This window comes from Phyllobates terribilis, unplaced genomic scaffold (assembly GCF_046119375.1).
Source record: "Phyllobates terribilis strain yellow unplaced genomic scaffold, ASM4611937v1 Scaffold_22__1_contigs__length_20350403, whole genome shotgun sequence".
Lineage (NCBI taxonomy): Eukaryota > Metazoa > Chordata > Amphibia > Anura > Dendrobatidae > Phyllobates > Phyllobates terribilis.
In genome coordinates this window covers 1,327,420-1,347,556 of record NW_027362782.1, presented here as the reverse complement: position 1 = coordinate 1,347,556, position 20,137 = coordinate 1,327,420, and the positions used below count along the sequence as shown (strand labels likewise).

At 43.4% G+C, this 20,137-nt stretch overlaps 1 protein-coding gene across 1 annotated transcript in view; it reads left to right on the top strand.

Moving 5' to 3' along the window:
* Window positions 1-20,137, top strand: part of LOC141176270 (cartilage oligomeric matrix protein-like) — a 1,029,762-nt gene that overhangs the window by 173,646 nt on the left and 835,979 nt on the right. The window lies entirely within an intron of this gene.

Sequence of the window (20,137 nt, the reverse complement as noted above, 5' to 3'; positions counted from 1 at the left end):
TGCTCCTAAGCTCGCCACGCAGTTCTTCCGGCATGTGTTTCGTCTCCACGGTCTGTGCACATCGTCTCTGATCGTGGATTCCAATTAATTTTGAAGCTTTGGAGAGCTTTGTGCAAGCTACTGAATGCACTGCTGGACTTTTCCTCCACCTACCATCCGCAGACCAATGGGAAAGTAGAATGGGTTAATCAGATTCTTGAGGACTACATTCGCCATTTTACCTCTGCCCGTCAGGATGACTGGATACAATTCCTCTCCTAGGTGGAGTTTTCCTACATTAACCACGTCGGGGAGTCTTGCGGCGAATCTCCATTCTTCGTGGTAAGCATCCTCAAGTGCCCTCTCCTATGTCTGCTTCCCCTGGGTACCAGCAGCTGATGCCTTGTCCTTAAGGTCGTGTCCCAGATGAAGACTCATGTGGACAAAAAGAGAAGTTTGCCAACCTCAGTATCTTCCAGGAAATAAAGTCTGGCTGCCATCCCAGAATATTCACCTGAAGTTGCCTTTGGTATCTCGGTCCATACAAAATCCTCAAGCAACTTTATCTGGTGACCTATCATCTTCAACTCCCTGGAATCTACGGATCCCAAGCACCTTTCATGTCTCGCTCCTGAAGCCATTGGTCCCTCAGACCTCTTCGAGGTTCATGACACCTGGATACTAAATAAGGTTCAGGGGAAGATCTTCTATCTGATGTACTGGAAGGGATTTGGACATGAGGATAGATCTTGGGAACCTGCGGAGAATATCTGTGCCTCTGTCATTTTGAAAAGGTTTCTCAGTCGCTCTGGCCAAAAATGGAGGGGGTGGAAGGAGAGTACTGTTACGTTGGCTACTTGCATGCCTTCTAAGCGCCGCCCTACTAATTGTTTGTTATGCTTAGCTCCACCCAGTACCTGACCATCGGGTGCTGGTTGTGAGTCATAGGGGGGGCGCAGCCAAACTCTGCCAGAATTTGTATGTGATAAGTACCTACCCTGATTTTCTGCACTGCTGGATCAGTACCCCGTGCCCCTATGCACGTTTCGGTGCATATAGCACCTTTTTCAAGGGGAAAGTGACCTGAGGTAGGTACTTATCACATGGAGAGATTTTCTTTACATGTTTATTAACTTTTACAGCCCTGGTTTAATGAGAGATTTGGACGCTTATACTATGTCAAATGAAGCTTGTTCGCTTCATGTACAAATAACCCCTTTTTTCCATGAGTTAAACTTACATATAACAGGTATAAATGTGATTTAGGACTCATGGTAAGGGATTTAGTGTTCTGTGACCAGTGGTACTTTCTAGTCTTATTCCCTCTTCTCGTATGCACAAACATGTGAGCTGCACTGCAATGTCTTCTTTGAAGCCTATATCTGGACCTCGTCTTAACTGTATGAGGCATTGTCCTCTTGTTCTGGTATTTATTTGAACCCAGCTCTTTTATTGTATTTGTATGAATTTTGTCTAATAAAACTGTGTCTATTTTTTCCAAATGATTAACTTTTTGGATCTTTCTATGACTCTTATTTGGTGCGTTGTAGGTTACTCAAGATTAATATTGCTGTTGGCATCACTTAGGGAGAGATTGTGCCGAAGGGATAGTGTAGGACAAGATAAGGTTAATTGCACTTCCTTTCTGCTGCAACTAGTATCAAAAGCCCTTCTCAGGGATAATAATGTTCTTTTTGCTCTTAATCCTGCAAATTGTTTTGAGCAGGGAAATTGTATACACCATTTACCTATACTGCGCCAGCTGTGTGTCAAAAGCATATAGCCAGACTTGATTGGTTGCAATAGCATCACTATACAGTGCATGCAGTGAAACAAGTCCATCAGAGGTGTGCAAAATTTCCTGCGATACTTATCCTGCTAAGTTTTTCAGCAGGGAAATATTATATGCCATTTATACTGCACCAGTTGTGCATCAAAAGCATACAGCCAGACTTGGTTGGTTACAATAGCATCGCTATATTGCTACTGCTATGTAACAAGTCCACCTGAGGTGGGCAAAATTTCCTGCGATACTAATCATGCAAAGTTTTCTCAACAGGGATATATCATATGTTGCTTAAAATGGGCAAGGTGTGTGGTAAGAATCAGGGAAGTGGACATGGTGAATGTATAGGCGGAGGGCGTGGGCAAGGTGAAACTTTTCCTGCTGCGGGAGCACAACAAACACACACAACATGTCGACCTAGCTCCCTGCCCCTCTTTGTTGTAGGGGGGCGTGGAACACCACTGTTGAAGCCAGACCAGTGTGAAAAGGTTGTTGGTTGGATAGCAGATTATGCTTCTAGTCAGTTTGCCAGCACCACCATGTCTTCCACGTGGTCCAGTCTCAGTATCCGTGAGTCTGCACCACATAATCCAAAGCCTGATCCTCCTTTCTCACACCATGCCGAGTGCCCGGAGAAAAGTGATCCCACACTTGGACACTCCAAAGAGCTGTTCACTCCATTTATAGATTTCTGCCTTTTCAAGCGGGACATGAGGAGCGGGACATGAGGAAACTCAAGCGGGACATGAGGAGATCACAGGTAGCGATGTCCAAATATTTGAGCAGCCACGTTCACAAGAAGGCGACTGTGGAAACTGCATCTACTGTCGCAAGAGGATGATGATGAGACACAATTGCCATCAAGTGTTATTGCTAAGTCAGCAAGTCAGGAGGAGGACCAGGGTGCGGAAGTGGAAGACGAGGTGGTGGATGATGAAGTCACTGACCCAACCTGGGAAGGTGACATGCAGAGCGAGGACAGCAGCTCAGAGGGGGAGGGATTCACAGCACCACAACAGGCAGGAATAGGCAATGTGGTGGCCACAGACACAAGGCGCAAGACGGGCAACTGTTCCCCAGAGCACCAAGACGGGAGAAGTTGCCAGGCAAAAGTTAGGTGTTCCAGAGTCTGGTGCTTTTTTAAAGGCAGTCGAGTTAACTGAAAAAAGACCATTTGCAACATTTGCCATACCAGCATCAGCAGGGGCAGCACAACTACCAGTTTGACCCCACCAACATGCTCAGGCAAAAGACAGCAAAACACCTGACTAAGTGGGCCGAACAAAAGGGTCCAGAAACAGTGTTTGCGGGTGACACCACTGCCTCTTCCCCTGTTCAATTTGCATGCCAATCCCCTGTCCATGACACAGACGAAGATGCCTGCCACCCTGCACCTGTCGTTGCATACTTGAAACCACCATCAGCAACCACGACTACGTCCTTGTCCCAGGGAAACATTCAGTTGTCCCTACTCCAGTCCTTGGAACGCAAGCGTAAATACACAGCCACCCACAGTCCACAATACTAAACGGCCACAATTCCAGACTGCTTGCAATGGAAATGTTGCCATTTAGGCTTGTGCAGGCGGAAGCTTTCCTCAACCTCATGGTGGCGGCCATACCCTGGTACTCACTCCGCAGCTGCCACTATTTCTACTGGTGTACTGTCCCTGCCTTACACAAGCATGTGTCCCATAACATCACCCGTGCCCTGAACAACGCAGTTACTGGGAAGGTCCACTTAACCACGGACACTTGGACAAGTGCTTGTGGCCAGGGATGCTACATTTCCCTGACAGCACACTGGGGGAACATTGTGGAAGCCAGGATCGAGTTGGACCCTGGAATAAAACACGTCCTATCGACACAGAGGATTGCAGGCCCTAGTTCCATCAGGGTTTCCACTAACTTCTACACCAATTCCTCAACATCAATCTCAAGCTGGAAGCACTGCAGCACTGCCTCAGCCAAGTGGAAACAGGCTCTGATGAAGCTAATCTGCTTAGGTGACAAACCGTACACCACCGCAGAGTTGTTGAAAGGTCTAACAGACCTACAGATCTGTGGCTTTTGCCCCTGAACCTACAGCCAGGCATGGTCATGTGTGACAATGGCCGTAACCTGGTGGCAGCTCTGAAGCTTGCAACCTTCCTGGCCCACGTGCTCAACTTCGTGGTTCAGCAGTTTCTCAAAACCTACCCAGATTTGCCTATGTTACTTATGAAGGTACACAGAGTGTGCCCATTTCCGCAAGTCAGCTACAGCTACCGCTGCTCTGGCAGTGCTTCAGCTTTGTTTGCAATTACAGCTCACTGACTGGTGTACGATGTCACCATGCATTGGAACTCAACCTTACATATGTTGGAAAGGCTTTGAGAGCAGCAAAGGTCAGTAGTTAAATACCAGCTACAACATGCCCGTCGGTATTCCGGTCAGCCTCCGCACGTAAGAGCTGATGAATGGGCATGGATGTCTGACATTTGTGCGGTTCTCCAAAACTTTGAGAACTCAAGAGCGGCGATGATGCCATAATCAGCGTAACCATCCTGCTTCTCTGTCTACTGAAAAGCTCGCTGCTCACAATTGAAAAGGAGGCTTTGCAGGTGGAGCAATTTGAGATGGAGAAAGAAACTATACAGGGTGATGCTACACAGCTCAGCCTCATCTCATCTTCTCAACGCAGATTGGGTGATAATGAGGAGGAGGATGAATAACAGGAGCTGGTTGCATGCACAACAGATGGTACTACCCACATCGCCTTCATCCCGTCTATTCAGTGTGGATGGCCTGAAGAGGAGGAGGATGAGGAGAAGATGAACAGTCCTCCTCTTGGTGGGGACAGGGAAGTCTTGGCTGTTGGCAGTCTGGCACACATCCCTGAGTTTATGTTCCTCTGTGTTTCCCGTGACCCTCGCATTGTACGTATTTTGGCCAACACTAATTACTGGTTGGTCACCCTTCTCGATCCATGCTACAAGGAGAACTTTCCATCTTGCCTTCCAGTGGAGGAGAGGAGTAATAAAATGGTCCTCCCTCTACTAACCTACCTATACCTGATTTTGCAATTTCCTTGGGTAGTGCCACCATTACTCCCAAGCAGCGCGCCTGCTGTCTTGGAGTCATATTTGACACACAACTTTCCTTTATTCCCCATGTACAATCACTCACTCGCTCATGTCACATGCACCATAAATACATCTCCAGAATCAGACCTTTTCTCACCTTTGATACTGCAAAGCATCTTACTGTCGCTCTTATTCACTACTGCAACTCTCTTCTAATTGGTCTCCGTCTAAACAAACTGTCTCCTCTCCAATCCATTTTGAATGCAGCAGCCAGGGTTGTATTTCTATCAAGCCGCTTCACCGACACCTCTACCCTGTGCCTGTCACTGCAATACAAACTCATCTCTCTCACCCACAAAGCTCTCTCCAGTTCTTCACCTCCCTATATCTCATCCTTCATTTCTGTCTATCACCCCTCCCGTGCCCTCTGTTCTGCAACTGATCTAAGACAAGCATCCTCCTTAATCCGAACTTCGCACCTCCGTCTCCATGACTCCTCTTGTGCCGCGCCAGTTTTCTGGAATGCACTACCTCAAACAATGCGACTTATATCTAGTCTCCATGTTTTTAAACGTGCTTTAAAAACACATCGGTTTCGACAAGCCTATCACCTCAACTCACTAATCCACCTACCCCCTGTTCCCTCCTAAATTTTAATCTTAATATGCTCCTGCCTATTCATCTGTCTCCACATCCTCCATGCATGCAATCACACACGGTAGCTGCACTTAGACAGATTCTGGCTGATGACCATGTTCTACCTATTGTGTCCCCCTATTTCCATATAGATTGTAAGCTCGCGAGCAGGGCCCTCACCCCTCCTGTAACTGTTGAAATGTGATACACTGTATAATCTGTACACGTCCCTACTTAATTGTAAAGTTCTGTGGAATATGTTGGTGCTATATAAATAAAAATTATTATTAACTGTGACCAACCAGTAAATACTGTTGCCCAAAATGCGTACAATGCGAGGGTCATGGTAAAGGCAGCAGAACATAAAGCCAGCCATGTGTGCCAGAATGACAACAGCCAAGACTTCTCTGTTCTCACCAAGAGGATGACTGTCCATGTTCTCCTCCTCCTCATTATCAATCAATCCGCATTGAGATGAGATGAGGCTGGGCTGTGTAGCATCACCCTGTATAGTTCCTTGCTCCCCCTGCAATGCCTCCTCTTTAATTGTGAGCAGCGAGCGTTTCAGTAGACAGAGAAGCGGGATGGTGGCGCTAATTATGGCATGATCACCGCTCACCATCTTGGTGGAGTCCTCAAAGTTTTGGAGAACGGCACAGATGTCAGACATCCATGCCCACTAACCCTCTCTTATGTACGGAGGCTGAATTCCAATGGGTGTGTTGAAGCTGGTACTCAACAACTGCCCTGAACTGCTCACAAATTCTTCCCAACATCTGCAACGTTAATTACCAGCGTGTGGTCACATTGCACACCACTTGGTGAGCTGGAGGTTGCAAATGTTGCTGAAGCACTGCCAGGATGGCAGAAGCTGTAGCTGACTTTCAGAAATGGGCACACATGCGGTGTACTTTCACAAGCAGCTGTGGAAGATCTGGGTAGAATTTGAGAAACCACTGAACCACTAAGTTGAGCACATGGACCAGTCACTGCGAGTTTGCCAAGCCTTAGAGCCACCACCAGGTTCCACCCATTGTCACACACGACCATGCCTGGCTGTAGGTTCAGTGGTGAGAGCCACAGATCTGCCTGCTCTGTCACAGCTTTCAACAACTCTGCAATGGTGTGCAGTGTTAGAATCTATGCTGTTTTACTATCGGCCAACTTGTTGTGGTTTGCATGTTTCTAGTCTTTTCCTCTGGTGCTGGGTTTCTTGGTCACGTGATCTCTGCACTCTTTATGACCCAGCACCTGGCCCCCATTCTCTGCTGGACATCAGTGTTGTATCGCTCGTGCTCTGGCTAAGTATTCTTGTTTCGTTCTTCTTGCTATTTATCCTGGGACTTCTAGTTCCACCAGCTTTGTTTTCTTTTATTTTCGTTTCTGCAACTAGCTTTCCTGTTAGGAGGTCTCCTGCTTTTGCTCCCAGTCCTTAGATCTTTTAGGGACCCCATTCCCCTTCTTACAGGTCTTTGTTTGAGTTCAGTGCAGTCTATTCACAAGGAATAGGGCACCCACCCCAGCGTAGGGTTAAGCTTAGTCTCATTGCAGGCACAGCTTCTCCCTCCTATTCCTTAGTTTTAAGTTGCAGAACATAACACGGGGTTTGTCACCTAAGCATATTATCTTCAGCACAGCCTGTTGCTGCTTGGTCAAGGCAGTGCTACCAGCTTGCGACTGATGTTGTCATTTTGGAGATGGAGGCCGAAGAGGAGGAGGAGCTGCAAGAGCTGTAGAATGTGGGGGCAACCCTGATTGACCCAGGGCCTGCAATCCTCTGCATCGGGATGGTGTGTCATCAGTGAGATGTACCGTCCCTGGCCACAAGCACTTGTCCACGCGGTCATGGTTAGGTGGTCCTTCCCAGTAACTGCGTTGGTGAGGGTACAGGTAATTTTCTGGGACCGTGCTTGTATAAGGTGTGGATGGCACACCGGGAGAAATAGTGGTGGCTGGGGACCAAGTACCGAGGGACAGCTGCCGCCATGTGGTTTCGGAAAGCTTCCGCCTACATGAGCCTAAAAAGCAAAATTTGTAGTGCAAGCAGTTGAGAAATGTGGCAGTTTACTATTGTGGCCAGTGGGTGACTGCGTATTTGAGCTTGCGTTGCAAGGACTGGAGTAGGGACAACTGAACGCTGCTCTGGGACAAGGACGTCTACAAGGATGCTGACTGTGATGGTTGCAAGTGTGCACCAACAGGTGCAGGGTGGGAGGCATCTTTGCCTGCATCATGGACGGAGGCTTGGCGTACACAGACAACAGGGGAATAGGCAGTGGTGTCACCCGCAGACACTGTTTCTGGACCCTAGTGTTCAGCCAAACTACTCGGGTACTTTGCTGTCATGTGCCTGAGCATGCTGGTGGTGATCAAGCTGGTAGTTTTGCTGCCCCTGCTGATGCTGGCATGGCAGATGTTGCAGATGGCCTTTTTGGGGTTAACAGAACAGTCTTTAAAAAAGAGCCAATTATTACCAAACATATAGAAGGATTGCAAACCCAAATCATCGTCTCATATTTTATACTGCCATCTAGGGCAAAATCCAAGCAAAAAAGCAACAAATTATAAATCTAAAAAAATGCTCAGACTAGATTAATTTATAGCGTGCAATGAAGTAATTACATTTTATTAGACAATCAAGATACCCAAGAAACAAATCATAATACAAAACATATACATATGTATACATAAACACAAAACAATTTAAAAAGGCAACAAGGTTTATGCAGCATAAGATATAGATAATCTGCAGGACACAAGTGAAAAATATCAAGTCAATGATCTTAATTACAGGTACATGGCACTGAGCCAAAAAGTACAACAGTAAAGTTTAAATGTCACTATAAAGTGCAAATGCAAATTCAGGATTTAAATAATGTAAAGTGACTCAGTGCTTAAACAGTTATTAGGTCTCTGGTCAAACAAAATGTAAATAATGCACAGACAACAGGGGAATAGGCCAGACAACAGGATCTATTCAGATCAAGATGACTTAGTGCCTAGGCAAATATTAAGTCTACAGCCAGACAAATGATCATATCAAAATAGATGGTATTCGTGTCCGCTTACAGGTAATCAAATCTCAATAGAGACATAAAAGATCCCAGCATGAATTTGTTTATACATATAAAGTGCTGTGCACATGGGATGACAAAGTAAAGCAATAGATTATAGGACACAAATATAGGATATCAGATCAGTGATTTTAATAAAAGGTACACAGCACTGAGCCTCTTCAATAGATTAAATGTCACTAGCAGATGCAAATTCAGGATCTCAAAAATTCAAAGTGACTCAGTGCTTAAACAAATACTAGGTCTATGGCCAAACAAAGTGCAAAAAATACAAATACAGGATCTATTCAGATCAAGGTGACTTAGTGCTTAGGCAAATATTGAGTGCACGGCCAGACAACGAAATAGATGAATAGTCATATCAAAGTGACATGGTATTAGTGTCCGCTTAGCAGGTAATCAAATTTCAATGGTCACAGCATGAATTCATCTATACATATAAAGTGCAATGCACATGGAATGACAAAGTAAGACAATAGCTTAAAACCAAGGAAACTATATCACAAACATCACATGATATACCTGAATTCATGCTGCAAACACCAAGTACGACGAAAATCCACACTCCAACGCGCGTTTCACAGGTACGCTTCCTCAGGGAGTGATATTAGATTCTGGTATGTGTAGTCCCTTATAAACCTTGTAAGGATCACATGACCCTTTGCCACAGATGCTTCCTATCGGGCGCATGATTTCATTCTGCCGCGAGACCGCGCACCCATCCCGGGCACAGCCGCGACATCACAGAGAGGCGCGGTCGCGCCACCCATGACGTCACGTGCCGGGCGCACGACAGTACACGCGAGCACAGTGGAAGGAGGACATGCGCATGCATCCTGGAGCCATATTACTAAAGGGCAAGTAAGAGGGCAATCCCACAAAGTAACAAAAGGGCATATAGATAATCAAATGTAAATAATTAGTTAGTATACAGTAGCCCTAATTTGAGGCCCATTATTAATACATGCTTAAACAGTAAAGATGAAATATCACTAAAATGCCCCATCCAATAATAGCACATCCACACTAATGACGTAGAACACAGTTAAGCAAATCATGGCCAGGGTTGTCCCAATGTTGATGAAGACAAGGGATATCAAATAGGTGGTATTTTCAATATACTCTCATCAATAAATGATCCATAATACAAGGATATAGATGCAGTTGAAAGGTCACAAGCCGAAACCACACTACTGGAAAAGAGAAACATGCATTAGACTCACATACTTGGTAATTATAAATAAACCAATTAAAAATACATATGTATATTTCAATACTGAGGACAGTACATAAATACATATTCATGCAAACACACACATATATATATATATATATACATATATATATATATATATATAAACACACATGCAATTACAGATATAAATACAACATATATATATATATATATATATAAAATTCATAAAAATAGGGGGGTACAGAGAAGCAGCAGCAAAGGGACCAACCCAATCCATTATAGATAGCTGGAAAACCCCCATTTGGCATTAAGGCCATGTGGCTTCATAGTTCTGAGTGTCGTTATCCAACGGCACTCCCTCTGTGCCAATTTATTCATAAGATGTCCATCACGAACACCCATATGGACGACATCAATGCCACGGACTCGTAAATCTATAGTCCCCAGTGGGGGGCGAGCCTTATTCGAACTGCCTAAAATGAAACAAGTGGTGATCAAACCCACTGATAAAGGCGGTAACGTCATTGTGTGGCCTGTGGAAGATTATGAAAAGGAAGCTTTTAAGCAGCTAAGTGATATGGCATGTTATCCGAGGTTAGGCTCTGATCCTACCACGACTTTTCAAAAAACTTTTTTCGTTATTAGATGTGGCCCTGGATCGGGGATGTATTACAAAAACTGTATGGGAAGGTTTACGTACACTTCATCCTGTTGTGCCAACGATATACTTTTTGCCCAAGGTTCATAAAAATGTATCTAATCCACCTGGGAGGCCCATAGTATCTGGTTGTGGCGGTCTATGTTAGGTGAGATTTCTTGACTTTTATTTAAAACCATGTGTCTTTGAATTGCCTTCGTACATTAAGGACTCAGGGGTTGTCTTACAGCGATTACAGGAAATTACATTTGAACAGGACATGTACAGTTATATGAAAAAGTTTGGGCACCCCTATTAATCTTAAGCTTAATGTTTTATACAAATTGGTGTTTTTGCAACAGCTATTTCAGTTTGATATATGTAATAACTGTTGGACACAGTAATGTTTCTGCCTTGAAATGAGGTTTATTGTACTAACAGAAAATGTGCAATCTGCATTCAAACAAAATTTGACAGGTGCATAAGTATGGGCACCCTTATCATTTTCTTGTTTTAAATACTCCTACCTACTTTTTACTGACTTACTAAAGCACTTTTTTTGGTTTTGTAACCTCATTGAGCTATGAACTTCATAGCCAGGTGTATGCAATCATGAGAAAAGCTACTTAAAGTGGCCACTTGCAAGTTGTTCTCCTGTTTGAATCTCCTCTGAAGAGTCGCATCATGGGCTCCTCAAAACAACTGTCAAAAGATCTGAAAACAAAGATTATTCAACATAGTTGTTCAGGGGAAGGATACAAAAAGCTGTCTCAGAGATTTAACCTGTCAGTTTCCACTGTGAGGAACATAGTAACGAAATGGAAGAACACAGGAACAATTCTTGTTAAGGCCAGAAGTGGCAGGCCAAGAAAAACATCAGAAAGGCAGAGAAGAAGACTGGTGAGATCAGTCAAGGACAATCCTCAGACCACCTCCAGAGAGCTGCAGCATCAACTTGCTGCAGATGGTGTCACTGTGCATCGGTCAACTATACAACGCACTTTGCACAAGGAGAAGCTGTATGGGAGAGTGATGCGAAAGAAGCCGTTTCTGCAAGCACGCCACAAACAGAGTCGGCTGAGGTATACAAAAGCACATTTGGAGAAGCCAATTTCTTTTTGGAAGATGGTCCTGTGGACTGATGAAACCAAGATTGAGTTGTTTGGTCATACAAAAAGGCGTTATGCATGGCGGCAAAAAAACACAGCATTCCAAGAAAAACACTTGCTACCCACAGTAAAATTTGGTGGAGGTTCCATCATGCTTTGGGGCTGTGTGGCCAATGCCGGCACCGGGAATCTTGTTAAAGTTGAGGGACGCATGGATTCCACTCAGTATCAGCAGATTCTTGACAATAATGTTCAAGAATCAGTGATAAAGTTGAAGTTACGCAGGGGATGGATCTTTCAGCAAGACAATGATCCAAAACACTGCTCCAAATCTACTCAGGCATTCATGCAGAGGAACAATTGCAATGTTCTGGAATGGCCATCCCAGTCCCCAGACCTGAATATCATTGAACATCTGTGGGATCATTTGAAGAGGGCTGTCCATGCTCGGCGACCATCAAACTTAACTGAACTGGAATTGTTTTGTAAAGAGGAATGGTCAAAAATACCTTCATCCAGGATCCAGGAAATCATTAAAAGCTACAGGAAGCGACTAGAGGCTGTTATTTTTGCAAAAGGAGGATCTACTAAATATTAATGTCACTTTTCTGGTGAGGTGCCCATACTTATGCACCTGTCAAATTTTGTTTGAATGCAGATTGCACATTTTCTGTTAGTACAATAAACCTCATTTCAAGGCAGAAACATTACTGTGTCCAACAGTTATTACATATATCAAACTGAAATAGCTGTTGCAAAAACACCAATTTTTATAAAACAATAAGCTTAAGATTAATAGGGGTGCCCAAACTTTATCATATAACTGTATTTGGTCAGTGGAGACATTGAATCTCTTTACACTTGTATAAATCATCATCATGGTTTGGCGGCAGTTAAATTCTTTCTAACTAACAAGGGTATGGATGCCGGACTCCAAGAATTAATCTTGGAGTTACTGGAATTCGTGCTGACTCGGAACTACTTTACCTTTAAGGATCGTTATTATCTTCAACGTCGAGGAGTGGCAATGGGGGCGACTTTTTCCCCCTCTTGTGCCAATCTCTTTATGGGCTTGTGGGAACGGAACCATATGCTGCCCTATCTTTCTAAGGTTTCTGGCCCATCTGTTATCAGTTGAATGCGTTTCATAGACGACGTCCTTTTTATTTGGCAGGGCGAGAGGATTGAGTTGGATCGGTTTCTTAAACATCTTAACACCAACGATTGGAATGATAAGCTTACCTTTAATGTGATTAGGGATAAGATTGACTTTTTGGTTCTATTAATTACTATTGACCATTGTGGAACTATCCACAGTAGCATTCATCGTAAGGACAAGAGTACTAATTCAATATTGCATGCCAGCTCGGCACATCCTCTGCATACCATTAGAGCCATCCCTAAGGGACAATTTATAAGAGCCCGCCGCATTTGTGACTCGGATGGTGAATTTGAAGCCCAAGCCAAAATCCTGACTTCTAAATTTCTGCGTCGGGGCTATGATATAGGTGTTATTGTTCATGGATACCAACAGGCCAAGGGAATGATTCTAATTGTTCTTATCCATAGAAAACCTGTACGCAAGGAAGATTCTAAATTGAGAATCATAACTAACTACCATAGTAGGTGGAGGGACATGACGGCTATACTCAATCACTTTTGGCCTATTTTAAAACAGGACCCTGAGCTCTCAAAATTGATTGAGGATAGACCCTTGATTACAGCTAGAAGGAGTAAAACAATTGGCCAGACCATAGCACACAGCCACTACGTAGCCCTAGGATCTACATTCATTTTTGGGTCCAGGGGACCTAGGTGGGGTTCTCAATCATGTGCAGATTGTAGTATTTGTGGTTTTATGGTCAAAACTGATGAATTTTCAAATTCCGCTGGTACTCGAACATTCAAGATTGTCCACTCTATAAATTGTAAAACTACAGCTGTCATCTACCACCTTACATGTCCATGTGGCCTAGTCTATATTGGACTCACTTCTAGGCAATTACGCGTTCGGATACAGGAACATATAAGGGATATTAAATCTGCCAGATTATTGGGCCAGGATGACACCCATAGGGAGGACATCAGTAAATAGAAAACAATACCTGCCCACTATCGTAGCCATCACCCACTGGGGACTATAGATTTGCGAGTCTGTGGCATTGATGTCGTCCATATGGGTGTTCGTGATGGACATCTTATGAATAAATTGGCACAGAGGGAGTGCCGTTGGATAACGACACTCAGAACTATGAAGCCACATGGCCTTAATGACCAATGGAGATTTTCCAGCTATCTATAATGGATTGGGTTGGTCCCTTTGCTACTGCTTCTCTGTACCCCCCTATTTTTATGAAATGTATATGTATGTTGTATTTATATCTGTAATTGCATGTGTATATATATATATATATATATATATATATATATATATATATATATATGTGTGTTTGCATGAATATGTATTTATGTATTGTCCTCAGTATTGAAATATACATATGTATTTTTAATTGGTTTATTTATAATTACCAAGTATGTCTGTCTAATGCATGTTTCTCTTTTCCAGTAGTGTGGTTTGGGCTTGTGGCCTTTCAATTGCATCCATATCCTTGTATTATGGATCCTTTATTGATGAGAGTATATTGAAAATACCACCTATTGGATATCCCTTGTCTTCATCAACATTGGGACAACCCTGGCCATGATTCGCTTAACTGTGTTCTACATCATTAGTGTGGATGTGCTATAAATTGGATGGGGCATTTTAGTGATATTTCATCTTTACTGTTTGAGCATGTATTAATAATGGGCCTCAAATTAGGGCTACTGTATACTAACTAATTATTTACATTTGATTATCTATATGCCCTGTTTTTACTTTGTGGGCTTGCCTTCTTACTTGCCCTTTAGTAATATGGATCCAGGATGCGTGCGCATGTCCTCCTTCCGCCGTGTTCACGTGTATTGTCGCACGCCCGGCACGTGATGTCATGGGCGGCGCAACCGCGCCTCTCTGTGACGTCGCGGCTGTAGGACTGGGTTTCTCAGTATAAGAGGTGTGGAATGAATGAACCAACCTGGGAGCATTCACCTCTGATGCTGAAACCCACATCCTCTCCAATGGACCATAGCCTTTCCAGTGCACCAAGTATTGTAGAGAGTGACGTTGGAGACGAGAATCTACAATCCTCGAAATCTGGAACTTCAGATTACCATCAACCACTACTGGGGGCGGTGTTAGAGGTGAGGGCTCAAGAGTTTCCACATACTTCTTGAGTAAGGACCTATGGAACATGTTGTGGACCCTAAGGGCCTGAGGAAGTTCAAGACGAAGCGCTGCTGGGTTAATGACGGTGGACGGACGGGTATGCGAAACCTTAGAATGCGAGCAAATACTACAAGCAGTTACGTGTGCAATTACATCCCGATGCAACCCTGGCCACCAAAAACGATGAGAGAGGAGGTCCATGGTTGCCTTACCACCTGAATGCCCTGCAAGCACAGAGTTATGATGTTCCTTAATTACTTTGTGGCGCAGATCAGATGGTACAAATAATTTTCCTGAAGGACAAGAGACAGGGGCGTCCCTCTGAGCCTCCAACACCTCACACTCCAGTTCAGGATACAGTGCCGAAGTGACTACCCCTTTCTGTAATATCGGGGCAGGGTTCTCATGGTTACCACCCCCATAGAAGTTCTGGGACAAAGCATCAGCCATGACATTTTTGACCCCTGGCCGAAAAGTGACAACAAAATTGAACCTAGTAATAATCAGTACCATCTGGCTTGGCTAGGGTTGAGACGTTTAGCTGACTGGAGAGATTACAGGTTCTTATGGTCAGTAGGGTTGAGCGTGCATGTTCGACACTGCTCGGTACTCGCCCGAGCATCGCGCTACTCGGGATGTTCGGCGAGCACAGAGCATTTCCGGGTTACTCGGGCGGGAGCTCGGGTCTCCGCCCAGCATGTTTGGCGCTCTTTACAGAGCCAATGAACATGCAGGGATTGCCAGCCAGTCACTGTAATGCCGCAGCCATGTTGGTTGTGGGCATTACATTGATTGGCTGGCCCCACAGCGTCACCTCGAGTATTTAAAACCGGGCGCCGCCATCTTGGACACAGACGGCTGGGATCAGACAGTGTAGGGACAGTGCTGTTGATTTAGGGAGAGATATATACTGCAAAAAAGTTAGTGTAGGGTCTGTAAAGGCTGAAAGATCAAACAAACAGTCCTTCTCAAAACTAATGTCCATCCCAGATATCAGGCAGGCAGGCAGGCAGGCTGTATAGGAGACGCAGTGGCTATACCAGCAAATGCTGCATTACAGTCCTGTGTGCTCCTGTTGCTGAAATTGCTGGACTTAGCTCCAGGTCTTGGGGGCCAGGAAAAATCATTTATTTTTTCATCTAAATCCTCTTTTTTTTTTCCTCCTTCACACTGTACAGATACCCGTCTTATTAACCTTTTGGTGCCCCCCCCCCCCCCCCCAAAAAAAAAGAAAAAGTGTGTCTCTGATTTTTCAGACACAAATATATCTGTTGAAAATAGTCTGGTGTAGGCTAGAGAAACAGAAATGTGGTTTTGCAGTTCCACGGTACAAACCTCTGTATTATCCACTTTTGGGCCATTTGTATCTAAAAAAAACCCAGTTTGAGTGTGTCGCTCACTGTTCAGCCGCAAATATATATATTTAAAAAAGTCTGGTATACACCAGTAAATTATAACTGTGGTTTTGCTGTTCCACGGTAAAAAATCTCTAATATCCTGCTCTTGTCGTTTTCTTTGCCGTAAAGAAAAAAACTAATAGTGTCTCCCTTATTTTTCAGACACAAATATATCTGTTGAAAATAGTCTGGTGTAGGCCAGAGAAACAGAAGTGTGGTTTTGCAGTTCCACGGTTCAAACCTCTGTGTTATCCACTTTTGGGCCATTTGTATCTAAAAAAAACAGTTTGAGTGTGTCGCTCACTGTTCAGCTGCAAATATACAGTACAGACCAAAAGTTTGGACACACCTTCCCATTTAAAGATTTTTCTGTATTTTCATGACTTTGAAAATTGTACATTCACACTGAAGGCATCAAAACTATGAATTAACACATGTAGAATTATATACTTAACAAAAAAGTTTGAAACAACTGAAGATATGTCTTATATTCTAGGTTCTTCAAAGTAGCCACCTCTTGCTTTGATGACTGCTTTGCTCACTCTTGGCATTCTCTTGATGAGCTTCAAGAGGTAGTCACCGGAAATGTTTTTCACTTCACAGGTGTGCCCTGTCAGGTTAAATAAGTGGGATTTCTTGCCTTATAAATGGGGTTGGAAACATCAGTTGTGTTGTGCAGAAGTCTGGTGGATACACAGCTGATAGTCATAGAATCATAGAATCATAGAAAGGTTGAGTTGGAAGGGACCTCCTGGGTCATCTGGTCCAACCCCCTGCTCAAAGCAGGATTCACTAGATCATCTCAGACAGATGTCTGTCCAGCCTCTGTTTGAAGACGTCCATTGAAGGGGAACTCACCACCTCTCGTGGCAGCCTGTTCCACTCATTAATCACCCTAACTGTCAAAAAGTTTTTTCTAATATCTAATCTGTGTCTCCTCCCATTTAGTTTCATCCCATTGCTTCTAGTCTTTCCTTGTGCAAATGAGAATAAAGATGATCCTTCTACAATGTGACAGCCCTTGACATATTTATAGACAGCTATTAAGTCTCCTCTCAGTCTTCTTTTTTGCAAGCTAAACATTCCCAAATCCTGCAACCGTTCCTCATAGGACATGGTTTGCAGACCAGTCACCATTCTGGTCGCTCTTCTCTGAACTTGCTCCAGTTTGTCTATGTCTTTTTTAAAATGTGGTGCCCAAAACTGTACACAGTATTCCAGATGAGGTCTGACCAAAGAGGAGTAAAGTCCTGCTGAATAGACTGTTAGAATTTGTATTATGGCAAGAAAAAAGCAGCTAAGTAAAGAAAAACGAGTGGCCATCATTACTTTAAGAAATTAAGGTCAGTCAGTCCGAAAAATTGGGAAAACTTTAAAAGTGTCCGCAAGTGCAGTTGCAAAGAACATCAAGCACTACAAAGAAACTGGCTCACATGAGGACCGCCCCAGGAAAGGAAGACCAATAGTCACCTCTGCTTCTGAAGATAAGTTTATCCGAGTCGCCAGCCTCAGAAATCGCAGGTTAACAGCAGCTCAGATTAGAGACCAGGTCAATGCCACACAGAGTTCTAGCAGCAGACTCATCTCTACAACAGCTGTTAAGAGGAGACTCTGTGCAGCAGGCCTTCTTGGTAAAATAGCTGCTAGGAAACCACTGCTAAGGACAGGCAACAAGCAGAAGAGACTTGTTTGGGCTAAATAACACAAGGAATGGACATTAGACCAGTGGAAATCTGTGCTTTGGTCTGATGAGTCCAGATTTGAGATCTTTGGTTCCAACCACCGTGTCTTTGTGCGACATAGAAAAGGTGAACGGATGGACTCTACATGCCTGGTTCCCACCGTGAAGCATGGTGGAGGAGGTGTGATGGTGTGGGGGTGCTTTGCTGGTGACACTGTTGGTGACACTGTTGGGGATTTATTCAAAATTGAAGGCATACTGAACCAGCATGGCTACCACAGCATCTTGCAGCGGCATGCTATTCCATCCAGTTTGCATTTAGTTGGACCATCATTTATTTTTCAACAGGACAATGACTCCAAACACACCTCCAGGCTGTGTAAGGGCTATTTGACCAAGAAAGAGAGTGATGGGGTGCTACGCCAGATGACCTGGCCTCCATAGTCACCAGACTTGAACCCAACCGCAGAGTGAAGGCAAAAGGGCCAACAAGTCCTAAGCATCTCTGGGAACTCCTTCAAGATTGTTGTAAGACCATTTCTGGTGACTACCTCTTGAAGCTCATCAAGAGAATGCCAAGAGTGTGCAAAGCAGTCATCAAAGCAAAAGGTGGCTACTTTGAAGAACCTAGAATATAAGACATATTTTCAGTTCTTTCACACTTTTTTGTTAAGTATATAATTCCACATGTGTTAATTCATAGTTTTGATGCCTTCAGTGTGAATGTACAATTTTCAAAGTCATGAAAATACAGAAAAATCCTTAAATGAGAAGGTGTGTCCAAACTTTTGGTCTGTACTGTATATATTTAAAAAAGTCTGGTATACACCAGTAAATTATAACTGTGGTTTTGCTGTTCCACGGTAAAAAATCTCTATTATCCAGCTTTTGGCATTTTTTGCCGTAAAAATAAAACTAATAGTGTCTCCCTGATTTTTCAGACACAAATATATCTGTTGAAAATAGTCTGGTATAGGCCCGAGAAATAGAAGTGTGGTTTTGCAGTTCCACGGGTCAAATCTCTGTATTATCCTGCTTTTGGCATTTTTTGCTGTAAAGTAAAACTAATAGTGTCTCCCTGATTTTTCAGACACAAATATATCTGTTGAAAATAGTCTGGTGTAGGCCCGAGAAATAGAAGTGTTGTTTTGCAGTTCCACGGGTCAAATCTCTGTATTATCCTGCTTTTGGCATTTTTTGCTGTGAAGAAAAACTAATAGTGTCTCCCTGATTTTTCAGACACAAATATATTTGTTGAAAATAGTCTGGTGTAGGCCCGAGAAATAAAAGTGTTGTTTTGCAGTTCGACGGGTCAAATCTCTGCATTATCCTGCTTTTGGCATTTTTTGCCGTAAAGAAAAACAGTAATAGTGTATCCTGATTGTTCAGACACAAATATATCTGTTGAAAATAGTCTGGTGTAGGCCCGAGAAATAGACGTGTGGTTTTGCAGTTCGACGGGTCAAATCTCTGTATTATCCTGCTTTTGGCATTTTTTGCTGTAAAGAAAAACTAATAGTGTCTCCCTGATTTTTCAGACACAAATATATCTGTTGAAAATAGTCTGGTGTGGGCCCGAGATATAGTAGTGTGGTTTTGCAGTTCCACGGGTCAAATCTCTGTATTATCCTGCTTTTGGCATTTCTTGCCGTAAAGAAAAACTAATAGTGTCTCCCTGATTTTTCAGACACAAATATATCTGTTGAAAATAGTCTGGTGTAGGCCCGAGAAATAGACGTGTGGTTTTGCAGTTCCACGGGTCAAATCTCTGTATTATCCTGCTTTTGGCATTTTTTGCCGTAAAGAAAAACTAATAGTGTCTCCCTGATTTTTCAGACACAAATATATCTGTTGAAAATAGTCTGGTGTAGGCCAGATAAACAGACGTGTGGTTTTGCAGTTCCACGGTTCAAACCTCTGTATTATCCACTTTTGGGCCATTTGTATCTAAAAAAAAAAACAGTTTGAGTGTGTCGCTCACTGTTCAGCCGCAAATATATCTATTTAAAATTGTATGGTATACCACAGTAAACAATAACTGTGGTTTTGCCATTCCATGGTAAAAAATCTCTATTATTCAGCTTTTGGCATTTTTTCCGTAACGAAAAATAGTAATAGTTTCTCCCTGATTGTTCAGATTGTTTAAAAGAGTCGGGTGTAGGCCAGAGAAATAGAACTCTGGTTTTCCTCTTCCACGGTTCTAATTTACTTTTTATTACCCTTTTTCCATTGATAGTGCGAGTGTAAGCTATTTTACTTCCTTTACAATGGACAAGGGACGTGGAACTGGACGTTCTGGTGATGGTGCGTG